Genomic DNA, 19,571 nt, shown 5'->3' on the forward strand with positions numbered 1-19,571 from the left:
GTACTGCAAAAAAAAAAAAAAAAATCAAAAGGGAAATAAATTAATAACATTCAGAATTACTGCAGAGTTGCACCGGTTGCTCACTGTATAAGAGCTCCAGGCTAAGTGTCTAAAACCCAGTCTTCACTTTACCCAAATGCACCCATGGGACAAGGTCTATTGAGAAGAAACATCTTTTTTAAAATTTCATAATGGCAAACTTTGGGCTAGCATGACCCACCTGTTAAATAACTAGCATTCTTTTTTTTTTTTTTTAATATTTTTAGCTGTAGATGGGTACAATACCTTTATTTTTTACTTATTTATATAAGGTGCTAAGAATCCAACCCAGTGCCTCACACATGATAGGCAACGCTCTACCACTGAACCACAACCCCAGCCCCAGTAGCATTCTTTTAAATTTTAGAAGAATCAACATTTATAGAGTACCTGTGCCCACCACTTACATATACATATTTTTAAATTTCTACCTTTCACCTTTCAACACAAGAAAATCTGAACCCATATCTTAGCTCTGTTGAGCTTCTTTCATGTACAATCTTCCTTAGAGGCTACAGTTACATCTCAAAGTCATTTTTAAAACAAAATGCTATCCGAAAAAGCGCAAACTAAAATATAAATTAGAAAGCTATATTGCCCTGTGTTCTGATTTGATTAGTCACAAGTGCAAACTTTAATAGTACTGTTAAGAGAACTTACCTCTCCATTAATTCTATGAGAAAGATACTGTTATAATTCCCAATTTATATATGAGGAAACTAAGGCACAATAAGATTAAAGTATTTTGCACACTTAGGAAGCAAATGAAAAATTTGGAATTCAAACTCATGCATTTTGAACCTAAATTACTCTTAACCACTATAACGCTCTTAGTTAATGCAATTTGGGGAACTGAAAAGATACATCTAATAGAGGCACTTAATACTTGTTAAATAATGAATATTAAGGTAGCAATTCTCAACAAGAAGTAGGTACAGTCTCCCTAACCCTCAAAGAAGTTGCTCTTCTCTTCTAGGATTCTAGTATTATCCCCATTATACTATGTCACTTCCTCATTAAAAACCAAAACCATAGTAAGTCATTGTAACTAATAGAATAATGGTAATATTTCCCATCCCTTGGGTTTTTAGAAGTTAAGAAATGGATTAAGAACAACTGTTGTGGTAGCTTGAACATGCACTCTAATGCCTTTATGAATCTTCTAGCTAGGATGTGAATAGCTGTTGACTACTTACTCTCTTCTCTGGTACTTCCCTAACACAAACACAAGAAATAGAACTTTAAGAAGTTATTGAGGCAAAGTGACTATTTGCCCCTAGACATCAGACATGCTATAATCTCTTCCACCTTTAGCCACACTATAGATATTTATTTTAAACATTCTATTTTCATAGGTATCAGTTTATAAATCATCTCAAAAAATTTTATTCTTAAGAGAGAAACAAATGGATTAATGAATAGAAACTTCTGGTTCTTGCCTTCTCTGTTGCTTGCTATTTATTTCTGTTGTCCACGAAAAGTCTCACAGCTGACTGAACTCCTTCCCATCATGCTGCAATCTTGCTTCTTTCACTTCATTCTCTTGCCTCCTCCAACACTATTCAGTTTTTATATAAAAAGGTAGGCCTGTCATAGAACAACTTCTACACATACGAAGCAATCACAGCACATTGAGCAATATTTTCAAATCTTAAATTATTCTTTGTCATTTTGATTTATAATATTTGTTATTCAAATATCCCTTTGCTGAAAAAATAGTCTCATTAGTTGAGTTTTTGTCTTTAGGGGAGCAAAGGGGCACAGGCAGATGTGATATTGAAACTACTTATCTTTACGAATGACTGAATTCTCAGACTCCTCTTCTAAAGAAACAAGCTGAACTTTTACATATTTACATATATTAATCAGAAAGTATTATAATTCATAAACCTGTGCTAGATTAAAATATTAAATCTGAATCTAATAAACATAAAAATTCCTGGGAGCACTCTGATTTAAAATAGTGTCATCACATTCTTAATGTTTATGAATGGCTGCTAAGGCTTTGAAATACATTTTGAAATAAAAACTCCATCCTTTGGCTCAGTGTAATCTTTTTTTAGGAAGAATTAACTATATATGGCTTATGAACCATATATATATATATATATATATATATATATATATATATACACTAGATGGTCTCCAAAGCACTAAAAATTCTACAATCCTTAAAGGAATCACAAATATACCAAGATCCTTATAACTACTTATTTGTAATGGTTTCTAAGACACCAGATTAGCTGACTTGTTGTGAGCTTATTTTTAAAAATAAATATATAACATAAAAACAAAAACAAAAAGTGCCAGGCTCACCCCAGCAGGACTGGTATTTTAACTTTTGGGAGGATGGCATTGGTCTCCATTGAAACTAAAAAAAAAAAAGTGTATATATACAAAAAAAAATATGTGTGTGTGTGTGTGTATATATATATATATAAATATGTATATATATAAAATATGTATCTCGGGCTGGGGATGTGGCTCAAGCAGTAACGTGCTCGCCTGGCATGTGTGCGGCCCGGGTTCGATCCTCAGCACCACATACAAACAAAGATGTTGTGTCCGCCGAAAACTAAAAAATAAATATTAAAATTTAAAAAAAAAATAAAATATGTATCTCTCATTAGCTCTCTTCATAGAAAAATGCAGATATATTCATAAATTTTTACATATAATATAATCTCTTGAAGAACATCCATAAACTCATGAACTGATGGACCCCAGGTTTTAAAAAAATGAAGAGGACGCGGTAGCTCACACCTATAATCCTACTGGCTTAGGAGGCTGAGGCAGGAGGATCGAAAGTTCATGGGCAGCCTCAGCATCCAGCAAGACCCTGTGTCTATCTACAACTAAAAAAAATATATATTTTAAAAATGTTCAGAATACATTATTTGGTCTTCAGTTGCTTCTGGATACTTGAGTGTCCTGAGGATCACCTTTCTCCCCCCAAAAAATCATTGAAGTAAAGACTTTGTGCTAAGGAGTGTAGGTGTAGGATACTAAACAGGAAATCTGGATTTTTAAATTGATATATCATGATAATGTCTTTTGAACTAAAAATTTGCAACCTCCCTCCTTTTAAAGAACACCAAAGATGCCTACCTCTCTAGAGCCACTGGATCCCCCTCCCTATTTCTGCAAGTGAGACTACAGAACTAAGCAAAAGAAAATCTGCAAATTCCAACAGATAAATGATTGTATCTACAAGTGTTATTTATTACTTTTTTAAAAAAGTATTTATTTCTATTTATTTATTCTGCATTGAAGTGTTTTTTTTCTATAAAATCACAGGTAAGTTTGACTTAAAATCATAATTTAGGTACAAAAAAATTTTCCACCATGCCCAGAAAGTCCAAAAAGATATTTTTGGTGTTGGTACTGGGTTTTGAACCCAGGGGTGCTTAACAACTGAGCCACATCTCCAGCCCTTTTTATTTTTTGAGACAGTGTCTCACTCAGTTGCAAGGCTGGCCTCAAACTTCAGTCCTCCTGGCTCCCACTCCCAAATCACTAAGTTTACAGGTTGTATACTCCACACCTGGCCCCCCCCCCCAATTTTTATTTAACTTTAAGATGTTATATTCTTGAATGATTTTCAAGGCTTCATATATGTGTGTGTAAAAGCTAAATATATTTTACCTCAAGTTCAGAGTACACATTAGAAATTTCATATTCGGGTTTGTACATGTTTTTAAGTAATTTGTTTTATGTGACACCAAAATATTTGTGGTTAGCATTTGATCAATTACACATCTGGTTCAAATTAATTGAGTTGACAGTTTGTTAATGAAACCATATGGCAAGGAGCTACTGTGTGTAAAAAGGGAAACAACTCAAGAAACTCCAAAGATTATTTATAATCTCAAGCTTCTTTCTTTGCTTTCTAGTCTTACAGACAAGTCAATGTTTATATCTTTTTTTAAAATACTTTTTAGTTGGTGATGGACCCTTATTTTAGTTATTTTGTGTGGTGCTGAGAATTGAACCCAGGGCTTCACACATGCTAGGCAAGCACTCTTCCACTGAGCTAAAACCCCCAACCCCAATGTTTGTATCTTAAATAAAGCAAGACACAAATTTAATGAGGACTAGAGAATATAAAAGGGAAGAGAATGAGATTGGGCTGGATTCTAAATGAGGCGGGAAGCCACTGAAGGATTTTGATCTGGAAAGCAATACTACAGTCCCTTACTAGGAAGATTAATTTTATTCTTACAAGATGGATCAGGAAAGAAAACCTGAGAATGGCAAAAAACATTATCAGTATAGTTCAGTTTAAGGTAATAAAAGCCTAAATGTGATGGTAACAGAAAGAACGGAGAAGGAAAGGGAACAGAACCAGGCAAGATGGCACACATACCTGAAATCCCAGTAACTCAGGAGGCTGAGGCCCCAAGTTCAAGGCCAGAGCCTCAGCAACATGAGACTCCCAGCAACTTAATGAGAGCTTTTCTCAAAATAAAACATAAAAAAAATATTGGGGTACATGTAGCTCAGTGTTAAAGTGCCCTGTTCAATCCCCAATACAAAAAGAAAAAAAAAAGAAAGAAAGAAAAGGGTACAGAGAAGAGGGCAGCAGAGTGGTAAAGAGCAAGGATTTTAGAACCACACTCTGCCTGGTTTCTGTCCCTTGCTTGCTACATGTCATTGGACAAAGTCTTACCCTTTGCCTAGACTTCTTTACCTATAAACAACAGGGACAGAAATAGTATCTAGCCCTTAATAGGTTATAAGTAAATATGAAAGTGCCTAACTAGTATTATTAAGGGAATAAAACATAAGGACTTAAAAGAGAAGCTGGATGGGAAAGGTTGTGCAAAACAAAGGGATACATATGTTTTAAAGCTCTATAATCTAAAGTACACTTTTAAAACACAGATGTCAAAGGGCAAGTTGTCAATAGTTATCACCTTGCATTGCAGCGATGTTTTTACATAGTAGAAATCAGAAAAAAATCTAAATATCTATCAACTGGGTGGCTGGTAAATTATAGTACATCCATACAACATAATACTTTCAGCCATGAAGAAGAATGTGATAAATATAAATGTGCTAATGCAGAACAATTTTCCCAAAATACATTTTTAAGTTTTAAAAAAAATAGGTGCAAAAAGAATACCTAATGTTGTACTCTAATTTGTTTAAAAATAAAGGTAACACATGCATATGAATACATATATAAATTATATTTTTGGAAAGACAGACCAGAGACTCTAACAGATGATACTTCTAGGGACAAAGACTCCGAGAACAAGGGATCTCAAATGGAACACATCCCTCCTTACATACTATAAGATTTTACTATGTTTACACAATGTCTTTCAGTTTTAAAAAACAATGAAAAAATTTTAGGGTGTAAACAAATGAGTTCAATAACAGGAAGTCATATTTACATGTTTAAAAAAGCATTACCTTTATGTTTTACAAGTTGCCCATTATACAGGTAAAAGTCTAATGATACTAAGGTTTCAAAACCACTAAAGTCATTTTTAAAAAGAAGGGGAAGTGGCCTTAAAAATAGATGAGGGAGGCCGAATACAGTAGTGCACATCTGGAATCCCAGTGGCTCAGGAGGCTGAGGCAGGAGAAGCAAGTTCAAAGCCAGCTTCAGTAATTTAGCAAGTCCCTAAGCACCTTAGCAAGACCCTATCTCAGAATAAAAAATAAAAAGGGCTGGGGATGTTGCTCAGTGGTTAAGCACCTTTGAGTTCAAAGCGTCCTAGTACCCCAGAAAGAAAAAAAAAAGATGAGGGAGGCCAGGTATGCAGGAGGCCAGCCTGGGCAATTTAGTAAGACCCTGTCTCAAAATAAAAATTAAAAAGAACTGTAGCTCAGTAGTAGAACACTTGCCTACCATGCATGAGGCCTTAGGTTCAATTCCCAATATTAAAAAAAAAAAAAAGCAAAGTATACAGGCTATTAAAAATTAGGCTGCATTTCTAAATTCTAAATTAATATGTCAGTTGTTATTTTGAAAATCTGAACATATTTTCCCATGCTGTAAATAATTAATGTTCCTGAGTCAATCCACAAAGCCTACAAAACCCATAGTAATAGCGTCCACCATTTTAGAACTTTATCTTCCTCAAGTTCTCAGGCAATATCAGACAAAGTAACCTCTCCCTCCTTCCTGAAACACTTTCTTATCATCTGTGAAACCAAGGAGTTCCGGCCTTCCTCCTATCTTTAATTTAACTCTTTTGCTGCTTTTCCTTTCCTTCTCAATTTCAAGTGTTACAATTTTCTACACAATTTTTTCTAAAAAATTACCTTTGATGATCTCATCCAATCCAATGGTTTGAAATATCATTGTATGCTAATAATATCAAATTTTACATTCAAGCCTCCACATTTCCCTTGAGTCTAAATTATATGAAAATTGCTACCCAGTATCCTCTACTTGGAGGTCAAGTAGACATCTCAAGCTTAACAAAACTAAAACAAAAATCTTGATTTACTCCCATAATCCTGTTCCATTCAGTCTTTTCCATCTCATACAAGAACACTATCACCCATCTAATTGCTCACGACAAACCTTGGGAATCATCATGATTCTTCTCATTCATATCTCACAGAAAATCCTGCTAATGCTACTTTCAAAATATATTTCATATCCAACCTCTTCTCACCACCTATACACTGTATCTTAATCCAAATGACCATGTCTTTTTAGAAACCCGCAACAGTCTCCTAAATGGCCTCCATCTTCATGTTCACCATTTGCTACAATCAATTCTCCATTTAGCAGCCAGAGGGAGTTTTCAAAAATGTAAATCACATTGCATCATTCCCCTGCCTAAAATTATCCAATAGCTAACTTCATGACAAGTAACAACAGAGGCACAGACATTGCTGAAAACAAAGCAAGGGATACAGACCACAGGATCAAGAAAGGCAAATGAGATATCAAAGGACACAAACCTTACAATAAAGAAAGACCACATATTTCAGTTTCAGCAAACTGAATACAAGTGGTATAATAAGTGCATGGCCCGTAAGAGGGATTTTGGCAGAAGTTAAAAAGGGACATGGTATATGAATGAAATTTCAAATTATGGATTTGGTAACCCAATCAACAAATGGGCCAAGGACCTGAACAGACACTTCTCAGAGGAGGACATACAATCAATCAACAAGTACATGAAAAAATGCTCACCATCTCTAGCAGTCAGAGAAATGCAAATCAAAACCACCCTAAGATACCATCTCACTCCAGTAAGATTGGCAGCCATTATGAAGTCAAACAACAACAAGTGCTGGCGAGGATGTGGGGAAAAGGGTACACTTGTACATTGCTGGTGGGACTGCAAATTGGTGCAGCCAATTTGGAAAGCAGTATGGAGATTTCTTGGAAAGCTGGGAATGGAGCCACCATTTGACCCAGCTATTCCCCTTCTCGGTCTATTCCCTAAAGACCTAAAAAGAGCATGCTACAGGGACACTGCTACATCGATGTTCATAGCAGCACAATTCACAATAGCAAGACTGTGGAACCAACCTAGATGCCCTTCAATAGACGAATGGATAAAAAAAATGTGGCATTTATACACAATGGAGTATTACTCTGCATTAAAAAATGACAAAATCATAGAATTTGCAGGGAAATGGATGGCATTAGAGCAGATTATGCTAAGTGAAGCTAGCCAATCCCTAAAAAACAAATGCCAAATGTCTTCTTTGATATAAAGACAGCAACTAAGAACAGAACAGGGAGGAAGAGCATGAGGAAAAGATTAACACTAAACAGAGACGAGTGGGGGGAGAGAAAGGGAGAGAGAAGGGAAAGCATATGGAAATGGTAGGAGACCCTCAATGTTACACAAAATTACATATAAGAGGTTGTGAGGGGAAAGGCGGGGGGAACAAGGGAGAGAATTGAACAACAGCAGATGAGGTAGAGAGGGAAGATGGGAGGGGAGGGGAGGGGGGATAGTAGGGGATAGGAAAGGTAGCAGAATACAACAGTCACTAATATGCCATTATGTAAAAACGTGAGTGTGTAACTGATGTGATTCTGCAATTTGTATTTGGGGTAAAAACGGGAAATTGAGTCAAATGTATGAAAGATGATATATCATGAGCTTTGTAATGTTTTGAACAACCAATAAAAAAAAAGAAAAAAAATTATGGATTTGGAAGAGAACACCTCAAATAAGCTGAAAAGAGAATAGTGGGGACACAGGACCAAGATTTGAGACTCTAATTCATAAAAATCTGGTAGAAGAGCAAGAGGTAACAAAGAAGACCAAGGATGTGAGGTCAGTCACATAAAAAGAAAACCAGACCTGATACCGGGGAAACCAGGGGGAAAGGACAAAATGAAGAGAGATAAGTCAGATGGAGATGTTAAAACATCCACTTGATTTGACACACAAAAGTTATTTGTGACTTTAGTGGGAGTCCTTTCACACAAGTGATGGGAAGGGTATGACAAATGAAGACAGTAATTCTAGGCAATGCTTTCCTGAACTCGGCTACATAAGAAAGAGATCAGAGAGAAAACTTAAGCAAGTTCAAATGCTATAGGAAAAATTCAATAAAAATAAAGAAGATGAACATATAGAACAGAAAAGTAATCATAATATAAATTTTTTGAAAAGGCAGGAGGAGATGAAATCAAGGCAAGATAGAAGGATGGGGGGGCTGGGCTTGTGGCTCAGTAGTAGAGGACTCACCTAGTATGTGTGCAGCCCTGGTTCATTCCTCAGCACCACATAAAGAAAAATAAATAAATATATTGTATCCATATACAACTAAAAATATTTTTTGAAAAAAGATGGAAGAATGGTACAGCCATTTCTGATAATACTCAACATAAAATCATACCTTTTTTTAGTGATAGAGATTGAACTCAGGGTCTCACACCCTTTAAGCACATGCTGAACCATTGAGTTATACCCTCAGTCCCTAAAACTGTAGTTTAAATTTTCGGGAGGTATTTGGAAAAGCCATACGAACACTGTATGTGCTAAATTCCAAGGTAAAAAATAAAATAGATTTATGTAATGTCAAATAACCTAAGCTCCATTCTCTTGCAGGGATAACTATAAATACTGACAATTACTAATTCATCCAATTAACATTTAATAAAAGTCTGCTACAAGTCAGGTGGTATTCACAGATAGGAAGACATTACTTTTTGCCTTTAAGGAGCCCATAACTAGTAAGCACACAAGCCCAAAACCAAATAATTGTAATTCAGGGTAACTACTATGATCCTTTTTATAAACAAAACAAAATGGTGGCCAAAAAAGAGGAAGAATACATGGGTTTTCTTTCTTTTTGTTTGCAGTGGCAGGAATTGAACCCAGGGCCTTGTGCATGCTAGAAAAGAGCTCTACCACTAAGCTACTTCCCCAGCTCCTAGCAGGGGCTTTAAAGTCCAGTGGACTGGGTGTGATTCCTGATTCTGACATCTATAGATCAGCAATAAAGACTTTGAGCAAGTTAGGGAGCTTCTCTAAGTCTCAGTTTCCTCTTCATAAAAAGGTAAGAGTTATTTACCTCACAAAATAATGAGGAATAAGTAAGTTAATTTTTATGAAATACTTTAAAATAGAGCCAGAGTAACTACTCAATAAATTATTTGCATTAAAAGAGAAATGACCAAAAAAAAATGTTGTATTAATTGAAAGGACATGTGGGTAAGACTTGGAGGACAATTATGAGGATGGTACTCTAATTGCAAGTTCTTCTATATAGATGAAATATAAAATGAAAAACATAGGCCAGGTATAGTGACACACCTATTAACTGCAAGTACTTGGAAAGCTAAGACAAGAGGATCCCAAGTTTGAGGCCAACCTTGGAAAATAAAAATGTAAAATAAAAAGGGTGGGGGATGTAGCTCAGTGGTAAGTGCTTGTCTAGTATTGTCCTGGGCTCAATCCCCAGTATTGCAGAAAACAAAAACATAAATGATAAGGTTGGAAAGATAGAAAGGTCAAAGAAAAGAGGGTAGGGATGAAAAAATCAAGTTTTTTGACTAAGCTGGATAAGGGGTGAGAAAAAGGAAGGAATCTAATATGATTCCCAGGTTTCTCATTTGACTCACTAAATCTATGATATAGCCATTAAAACATTAGTCAGGATAAGAAGCACAGGAAGAACAGGTTTGACAAGAAAGATGATGAAACTGTTTTCTGGACATGCTGGATTTAAGGTACTTATCAGTCTTTTCGTGGAAATGTCTAGTAGCCATTGGCCAAGAAGCCAGAAGAGAAATCTGAGTTGGAGACACATTTGGGCATTATCAGGAAAAATAAAAGAGTAAGAAGGCAAAAAATAACAAATGAAAAAGATATACTCTTGGATACCATTATGAAGGGATATGTAAAGGAAAACTAATGGGAAGTTCAAGAGATAAAAAGGTAACTAAGAAGCTAGGTGCAGTAATGCAAGCCTGTAATCCCAGCAGCTCAGGAGGCTGAGGCAGGAGGATCACAAGTTGAGTGCCTACCAATCCAGTGAGGCACTCAGCAACTTAATGAGACTCTGTGTAAAATAATAATAAAAAGGGCTGGGGATGTGGTTCAGTGGTTGAGCGCCCCTGGGTTCAATCCCCAGTACCAAAAATAAATTTAATTAATGTAATTAAATTAAACCCACACAATTAACAAAAATATAACTAAGAGCTCTTTATGAGTAGGGATTTTGTCTAATTACAATGTGCTCCCAGGATCTAGAATAAAAAGTAGTTAAAATCAAATACTAGAAAAGCTGGTTGGGATGAAGACGAAGCATCTACTGGATTTTTAACAAGAGTTCCTGAGTGGAAAGATGAAGACTTAAAGTAAGCCTATAATCTTTTCTGTTGAAGAGAAGAAATCAAAGAAATAAAAAAAAAAAAAAATCAAAGTCTATTCTTTCTGAAAGCTTGGCTATGAAGAGAGAAGTAAAATAGGCCGGAAAAAAAATAAATAAAAGATCATTCATACAGAAAACTGAGAAGAAACAAATTCCATCAATAAAATAGCAGAAAACATAAACAAGCCTCGTGAGTAAAATATTTATATATTGAACAGTTTTAAGAGAATCTCAAGCTCCTAATGTGATATTTAATTATTTATAGTATTCAGTAATTCACTAATAAAGAACTAAAAGGAAAATAAAATATTAACATGTTGATATACTATGGATGATTTCCACTGGTTTCAATTTTTCTATATTTTTCAGATTTAGTAATGAATTTATATTCCTTTTATAACAGTGGTGATAGGAAGTGGGAGACAATAAGCTTCACCAAAATTAGTAATATCTCAAGTGCAGAAATTACATAAAGAGATTTTAACTCAAGGAAGATAGACAAGAGAAAGAAATTAGGCATGTTTTAATCCCAGGGACCCAGGCTGAGGAAGGAGCATCACAAGTTTGAGGCCAACCTCAGCAACTTAATGAGATCCTAAGCAACTTTGTCAGATCATGTCTCAAAATAGAAACAAAAAAGGGACTGGGGGGTATAGCTCAGAGGTAAAGCACCCCAGGGTTCAATTCCCAGGCTTCCCTTTGGGGGGAAAAAAGAAAAAGAAAAAGTAAAAAAGAAAAGAAATACAAGCAGTCAGAGCAACAGAAAGGAAGTGTAAAACTTCAATCAATACAGAAATGAAATCTTTTATCAGAAGTAACACAAAGGAAGCACCGACACTGCTGAAAACAGCAAGAGACACAGACAGCAGGATTGAAAAATGCAAGCAAAACATCAGTGGACTCTGAAAACCACAAAACATCGTTGAAGAAATTAAAGAAGAGCTAAATAAATGGGGAACTATCTCATGTTCATGGACTGGAAGACAACATTATCAAAATGGCAATATTTTCCAAACTGATCTAAAGATTCAATGCAATTTCTATCAGGATCCCAAATGACTTCTTTGTACAAACTGACAACATGATTCTTAAATTTATGTGGAATTGCAAAGTACCCAGAATAGCTAAAATGATGCTTTAAAAGAAGAGTAAAGGGGCTGGGATTGTGGCTCATGGTAGAGCACTGACCTAGCACTTGCAAGGTGCTGAGTTAGAGCCTCAGCACCACATAAAATAAATAAATGAAATAAAGGTATTATGTCCAACTACAACTAAAATATATATATATATATATATATATATTTTTTTTTTTTAAAAAGAAGAGTAAAACAGTAAGACTGATATTTTAAAACTTACTACAAAGCAATAATAATTGGGGCTGGGGATGTGGCTCAAGCGGTAGTGCGCTCGCCTGGCATGCGTGCGGCCTGGGTTCAATCCTCAGCACCACATACAGACAAAGATGTGTGTCCGCCAAATACTAAAAAATAAATATTAAAAAAAAAAGCAATAATAATTGAGGCAGTGTGCTACAGGCACATGAGTATACATATAGAAAATGGAATAAAATTGAGAATCCAGAAATAAACAAATGCTTTTAAAGTCAACTGATTTTTCACAAGGGTGGCAAGACCATTAGAAGGGAAAGAAGATCTTTTAAACAAATGTTGCTAGGACAATGAGATAGGCAGTTGAGATAACCCTTACACATCACACCAAATGTAAAAGCTAATCCAAAATGGATCAAAGACATAAATATAACAGCAAAACTATAAAACTCTTAGAGAAAAACATAGAGATGTCTTCATGACCTTGTATTTGGCAAAGGACTCTTAGATAGGACACCAAAAACATGAGCAAAAAAAGAATAAAATGATATACTAGACTTCACAAAAATTAAAATCCTTTGTAAAAAGACAACCACAGAACTGTAGAAAATATTTACGAACCATATATATGATAAGGAACTTGTACCTGAATATATAAACAACAAAACAAATAACCCAATTAAAACTTGGACACAGGATCTGAATGAATATTTTTCCAAGAGGAAATCACCCACACATACAAATAACCAGCAAGTATATGAAAAAATGCTTAATATCATTAGCCACAAGAAAAACACCAATCAAAAACCACAATGAGGGTTGGGGATATAGCTTGGTGGTAGAGTGCTTGCCTCGTACACATGAGGCCCTGGTTAGATACCTAGTACCACAAAGGAAAACCACCACAAAAGAAATCTATTAAAAACTAAAGGAAGGATTTAAAACAATGAAAGAAAAATATTAATAAAATAAAACATATTTTTAGAAATCTGAACTCTGGTTATAGAAAGAAAAGGGCCAAGCCTCACATATATAAGATAAGAAGTGATAATAAGTAAATATCAGATATAGGGAAAAAAATTGTTTAAATGAGTAGAGCCCTATTGGGAGAGAACTTTTTTTTTTTTAATATTTTTATGTGGTGCTAAGGATTGAACCCAGTGCCTCACCCACGCAAGGCAAGCACTCTACCACTGAGTTACAACCTCAGTCCCAGGAAAACACTTTTTTTTTTTTTAAATAATAAAAGAATATCTTGCTCCACTTCACACAATTTTGAAAATTTGAATGGAATGGACAATTTTCTAGGATAATATAAATTATCAAAGATTCCCCCAAACATATAAATTGTTAGCAGCCAAATTATCATAGAAGTAGATATAATTATCCAACAGCTACTACTGCATTCCTACAAAAAAACACAAGGTCCAAATGATTGCAAAGGGACTTTAACCAAACCTTTAACTTTAATAACATTTAACCAGACAGGGAAAAAAAACAACACACACACACAGAAAAAGAAAGCTCTGAAATAATTTCCATGAAAAAAGCATAACCCAACAAAAATAAAAGAAAACTAAAAATAGCAATTTAGCTTACAAGGAGTGACATAAAATTTCTAAGTTTAGCAAAGGGAACCCAGCAGTACATTTAAAATAGTAATACACCGTGACAATGCAGTTGATTCAGGAATGCAAGGATATAGTTCAGTAACAGTAAATTCATTAGAACAATTCATTGCAAAAACAAAAAAAAAGAGAGAGAAAAAAATTATACATTAATTCCCATAAATTCTGAAAAGGCACTGGAAAAATTTATTCCCATTTATTTAAAAAAAGAAAACTTTTTAAATGATAACAACTGAATACTTTAATGCATAAAATACATGTATAAAAGCACTAAAAACATCCTACTGAAGTCAGGAAAAAGGTCTACTAGTATCTTATTTAATATATTTGAAATGTAATAGCCAAACCAATTTGACAAAGGGAAATAAATATAAAAACTGCAAAGGAAGACATAGATTATCATTATTTGATATGATACGATTACTTAACTGTCATTGTTTTTATCTAGAAAAACAATTACACATAATATTAGAATTCCAACTGTATAAAATTAATACTCGGAAATTGGTAGCCTTAAAAAAAAATTTGGTAGCCTTCCCATATTCCAACAATCATATAAAAGATAACAGAAGTAGAAACTCCACTTACAATAACAACAACAAAAAAGGCTGAGTGTGGTACCATACACCTGTAATCCCAGTGACTTCAAAGACTTGAGGATCACTAGTTCAAGGCCATCCTCAGCAACTTGGTGAGATCCTGTTCCCCCAACTCACACACACACACCAAATAATAATAATAATAACAAAAAAGATTAAGTACCAAAGAATAAATGCATAAATGTATGGAGGAAAAATAAATGTATAAATATGTGGAGAAAAAAAGAAACATTAAATGTCATTGAGGAGACGGGTATAGTGCACAGGCCCTGTACTCCTAGCACTCAGGAGGCTGAGGCAAAAGGATCATTTGAGTCTGGGAGGGTTCCAGACATGCCTGGGCAACCTAATAAGATGCCTCTTAAAATTAAAAACAAAAAAGTTATTGAGGAATGCTAACTTGGAGAGAAAAAAATGAATATACACTCTGTCCTTGAACTTGGACCTCAAAACAATATCAACTATTTCTAAATCAGTCTATAAACATAATGTGCCATCAACAATATACCCACAGAGTAACCAAGTGTAACTTGTGCCTGTGGTCCCAGCACTTGGGAGGATTATTTGAGCCCAAACAAGACGGATCCAGCCTGAGCAACCTAGTGAGATACCATCTCAAGGAAAAAAAAAAAAAAATCAGGATATGAGGGGCATGATTAGCTAATTCTAAGTTTTCCTGGAAAATAAGAAAAACTTCTAGAATTCTGAGAAGTAGATAAAAGTCCAATAGTAACCTCAAATTACATGTAGGAATAAAGTACCCCTATAGTCAAGATTTCAAATCAGTAGGAAAAAGTGAGATCATTTAATATAGGATACTGGGATAACTAGGTAGCTACCTGAAAAAAAGATTGGATTCCTATCCCAATACTTAACTTATATTTGTACGGATAATACATCTAACTTAAAAATAAAATTATCTAAGTACCAAGGGAAAACAATAAGAATATTCATTTTAATTTTTAGAAATAATATTGGAATAGGAAAAGATACAAATTGGAATTTGTATCTTTCTTATGATACAAAACTTTAGAAAGTAAAAAAACACTGATAAATTTAACTACATTTTGGGGCAGTGTTGTGGCTCAGTGGTAGAGTGCTTGCCTAGCATGCATGACGCACTGGGTTCGGTCCCAACACTACATAAAAATAAAATAAAGATATTGTGTGCCTCTAAAACTAAAAAATAAATATTAAAAAAATTAACTACATTTCAAAATTTGTGCTGAAAATATACACAAACAAGGTTAAAACACAAATGAAAAACTCGTGTATAATATCTGCAACTCATATTAAAAACTGAGAACTAATTTCCTCAAAACATAAGAATTCCTATAAGCAACAGAAAACATTTCAGTAAAAGAAAAAAAAATGAATAAAAAGCTGGGCATGGTGGCACGCACCTGCAGTACCAGCTATTCAGGAAGCTACAGCAGAAGATCACTTGAGCCCATGAGTTGGAGACAGCCTGGGCAACACAGCAAGACCTCATTTCAATCAAACAATAAGTAAAATTTCCATTTAAAACAAAAAAAGAAATGGATAAGAAAATATAAAGAGACGTTATAAATAAAGGCAAATATGGCTCTTATACTTGTTGAAAATATGGATAAGAAAACTATTAAACTGGTTATTTAAAAAAAAAAGGGGGGGGGAAGGTTTAACAACCACTCCATTACCAAGGGAACAAGGAAGCCACCAGCATTCTTAAAACTGACAGTGGAACATAAACTGGCACAACCTCTATGGAGGGCAATTTGATGGTATCTTATCAAAGTACACACTATATTTTGACCCAGCAACTATACTTCTAGGAATTTATCCTAAACATAGACTCAGACTATGTGCAAAATTCTATACATACAGGCACATTCATTGTATCACTGTCTGTCTTAGCAAGACTGTTAACATTTTAAATGCCCATCCAAACAAAGAAATCTTAGTCTTCCTATCTACGCGCGCGGGCACACACACATCTATTCCGGAAAATACACAGGAAATTTATCATTGCTTGTTTCTAGGGAAGGAAGCCAATTAGCTAAGGTCAAATGTAGAAAGAAACTTGCCTCTTACCATATGCTGTTTTGTACCATTTGAATTTTAGACATTACTTATGATTTTGGTATTATTTTTTCACAGCTTTACAAATTGTTATATTTTCTTCCTCTTTGCTAGTATTCCATTTCCTATGTTTGCCATTATGTTTTTAATTGTTTTCTCAACTAATATATTTCATTTAATCAAACCCACACAGTTAAATTATAATAGGAACATGGATTCAATTAGCCCACGATTTTCTTGCTTCTGAGCTTGCTTGCTCTCTGCATACTATTCTACAAAAGCACTGTTCCCTGTTCCTTACTGGGTGCACAGAGATTTCTAATTATCCAGGACTAAGAAGCTATTAATTTCTTAGTCTATGGGGCAAATACATCAACACCACTGTATTTAATATACGAGCAGAAAGGCAAGGAGGTTTCAGCTTCACAAAATATTGTTTGTGCTTTCACAATGGATGCAGAGGCGACACAACTTTACACACTAAAAAACTTGACTTTATCTGCTTGTCCAGAGTTAGTGGGGCTATAGGAACTGAACCAAACTAATAGATCAAATTCACTAGTCCCAATGTCTTATATATAATGCCAATGTACTTAGAATTTTAAAATCTATATGAGTGTGATGTATTTGCATGTATAAAACTGCATTTTTTACATAAATAGCACAAGCACGTGCGTGCGTGCATGTGTGTGTATGTGTGAAGATATTGATATGCTATTTGAACTGGAAGGCAAAAGCAGAAGCAGGGACATTGCTTAGAAATCTACTGTGGGAGACCTAAAATGAGGGAATTTGAGTAACGACGCCTGAAATGCGAGGGAGAGGAAAATATTAGCAGGGCTGCCCAAGTTTCAGGTTTGCATAATTGGATGGACAAAGAGGGTATCACTGAAAAGAAGTACACGCCATGAAGACCATGCTGTTTTGTTTCATGGAGAGCTGGATATAGGGTAGAGAAGCAAAAAGGAAGAGAAAGGGTTTCTCCAATGTGTACAAATCTTGGTAAAGAAGGATGAGTAATGTCAAATGGGACTAGAAATTAAAGGAGACAGAAAGTTACCTACAGTGATTTAAAAAAAAAAAAAAAAGCTATACCTCCAGGGTCGGCCATAAAATAAGCCTAGACATTCCTATTCTTCCCCACCACCCAAAATCTTTTGAAATACCTCAAAATAGAATACAAAGAAAAAGTAAGAAGGCTGAAAAATGTAGTACCTTGGAGAATAAGAATTAATATGAAAGAATTTCAAGGTGTATATTGAGATATCAGATATTTCCCCGATTTTGAGAATGAGGGAAAAACGGCCACAGGGAAGGAGAAATGAAGTATCAGTTAGGAAAAAGCAAGCAGAAAGAAGAGACTGATGACCCCACTTTCCTAATTTTCACAGTTTGGACACATTTTATCTTTACCTCTGGACAAATAGCTGTTTTTGGCCTTGTGTGCTAAGAGAATGCAGAAATAGTTCCACACCTAAGGCCTTATCTGAAATCATGGCTTCCACTGCCCTCAGATGGTGGCAGTGGGGAAGTGCACCAATCAGGTTCTAAAAGACCTGATGCCCACATTAAACCCACTGTATAATAATTAATCCATGACCCAAGAAATACAAATTGCAGTGGTAGAGGGCAAGCTGATAATAGTCCTTGCCAAGATATTTATCTTCTACGCTACAACACTCAAAATTCAGGTTTTGTTATTAATTTGGAATAAGAAAAAAGATTACTTCTTTCTTCTTCTCCATGTTAAAGATTGCATATGTGGCAATTCTGGATGCCCCATCTGATACTAACACCTCCAGCCCAACTCCTGGTATTTTATATATTTGACTATTTACCAATGCCTCAATTTAATTTCAATGGCACAAAGAAATGGAATAATGTACATTTCTAGAACACATCAATAACACTATCATAAACACAGGCAATTATCTTTTGAAATGTGTGAAATTTCCTTTGTTATCTTCAAATTAATCATTAACTACACTGAAATACAAGGCACAGTAACAAATAAAAAACCATCATGTTCTCAAAACTCATCAGCAAAACAAACATATCACTGATATAATAAATTTCAACATGATTCACAAAAAAACATGGTGAATGATTAACAACATCATTCCTAACAGTTCTCTTGGTAAAAATAAGCTTGCCCGATATCACATTTGACAGTCTGTGATCATTCAATTCCATACCTTCTTACTATTATGCGGAATACTCACAAATGGATCTCTTTAAAACTGTCTACACACATGCAATAACTTGATCTGGTTTTGTTTTTTAAGACATTTCAATTCAAAGATAAGGTACTACAGGCCAGAACGCGAAATTATTGTATTGGGTACATTTTTCCAATTCTCAGTTGTTTTTATACCGTAGACAAAGCAAAATTTTGTCACCAAGTATATTCTCGATTTTCGTTTTCCTCCTTTAAAATCTACACACTATTATCCGTTCTATCTTTGGGCATTTCAAAATATTAAGAATTCAACTAGTTTTCCCTAATCCCCTTGGTTCTCTTTCCCATACATTCCCTAGACAACAAGCCCCCTCCCGCCCCCACCACACACATACTCTTTTCTTCTGTTTCAGATACCCAACTCTTACACACATGGGTGGTTTTTTGTTTTGTGTGTGAGCGTGTGTGTAACAAAACCGCTCCTTGGAATGCTCTTCCGTCTCTTTTCCTTAATTAACACTCTTTTTTGACATAATATTCCACGGCTAGGCGCCAAAGTCTTTCTTTCACAAGATCAAACTGCGGAAGGGGAAGAGATTGGGAACCGAGTAAGCGAAACATTTGGGAATGTCAACGAGACAGTGATCTCTCTTTGGGAAGGAGACAGAACTCTCCGCAGAAAGCTTCTGACGGGGCAAAAAATACTTTTCTTCGTTGTGCTCCGGTTCCCTCCCTGACCTCAAAGACACCTTTGCTTTTCTTTGATTCCCATTCTCTCTGCTTTGCGTGGGGGCCTCCCTTTCCTTCTCCCAAGGAAAAGAAAGCCGGGGAGAAAAGACAAGGGAGCAGTCACCTTCCCGCCGCACCTGCCAGGTGAGTCGTGGGACTGGGTCGTGACAGCTTGCGGGTGCGGCGGGAAGGTGAC

General features: G+C 35.2%; 1 protein-coding gene across 1 annotated transcript in view; it reads right to left on the reverse strand.

Annotated features, from left to right (window-relative positions):
- Klhdc10 (kelch domain containing 10) overlaps window positions 1-19,571 on the reverse strand; it is a 62,853-nt gene that overhangs the window by 42,515 nt on the left and 767 nt on the right. The gene's annotated exons all lie outside the window — the stretch shown is intronic.

Source organism: Marmota marmota, unplaced genomic scaffold (genome assembly GCF_001458135.2).
Source record: "Marmota marmota marmota unplaced genomic scaffold, marMar, whole genome shotgun sequence".
Lineage (NCBI taxonomy): Eukaryota > Metazoa > Chordata > Mammalia > Rodentia > Sciuridae > Marmota > Marmota marmota.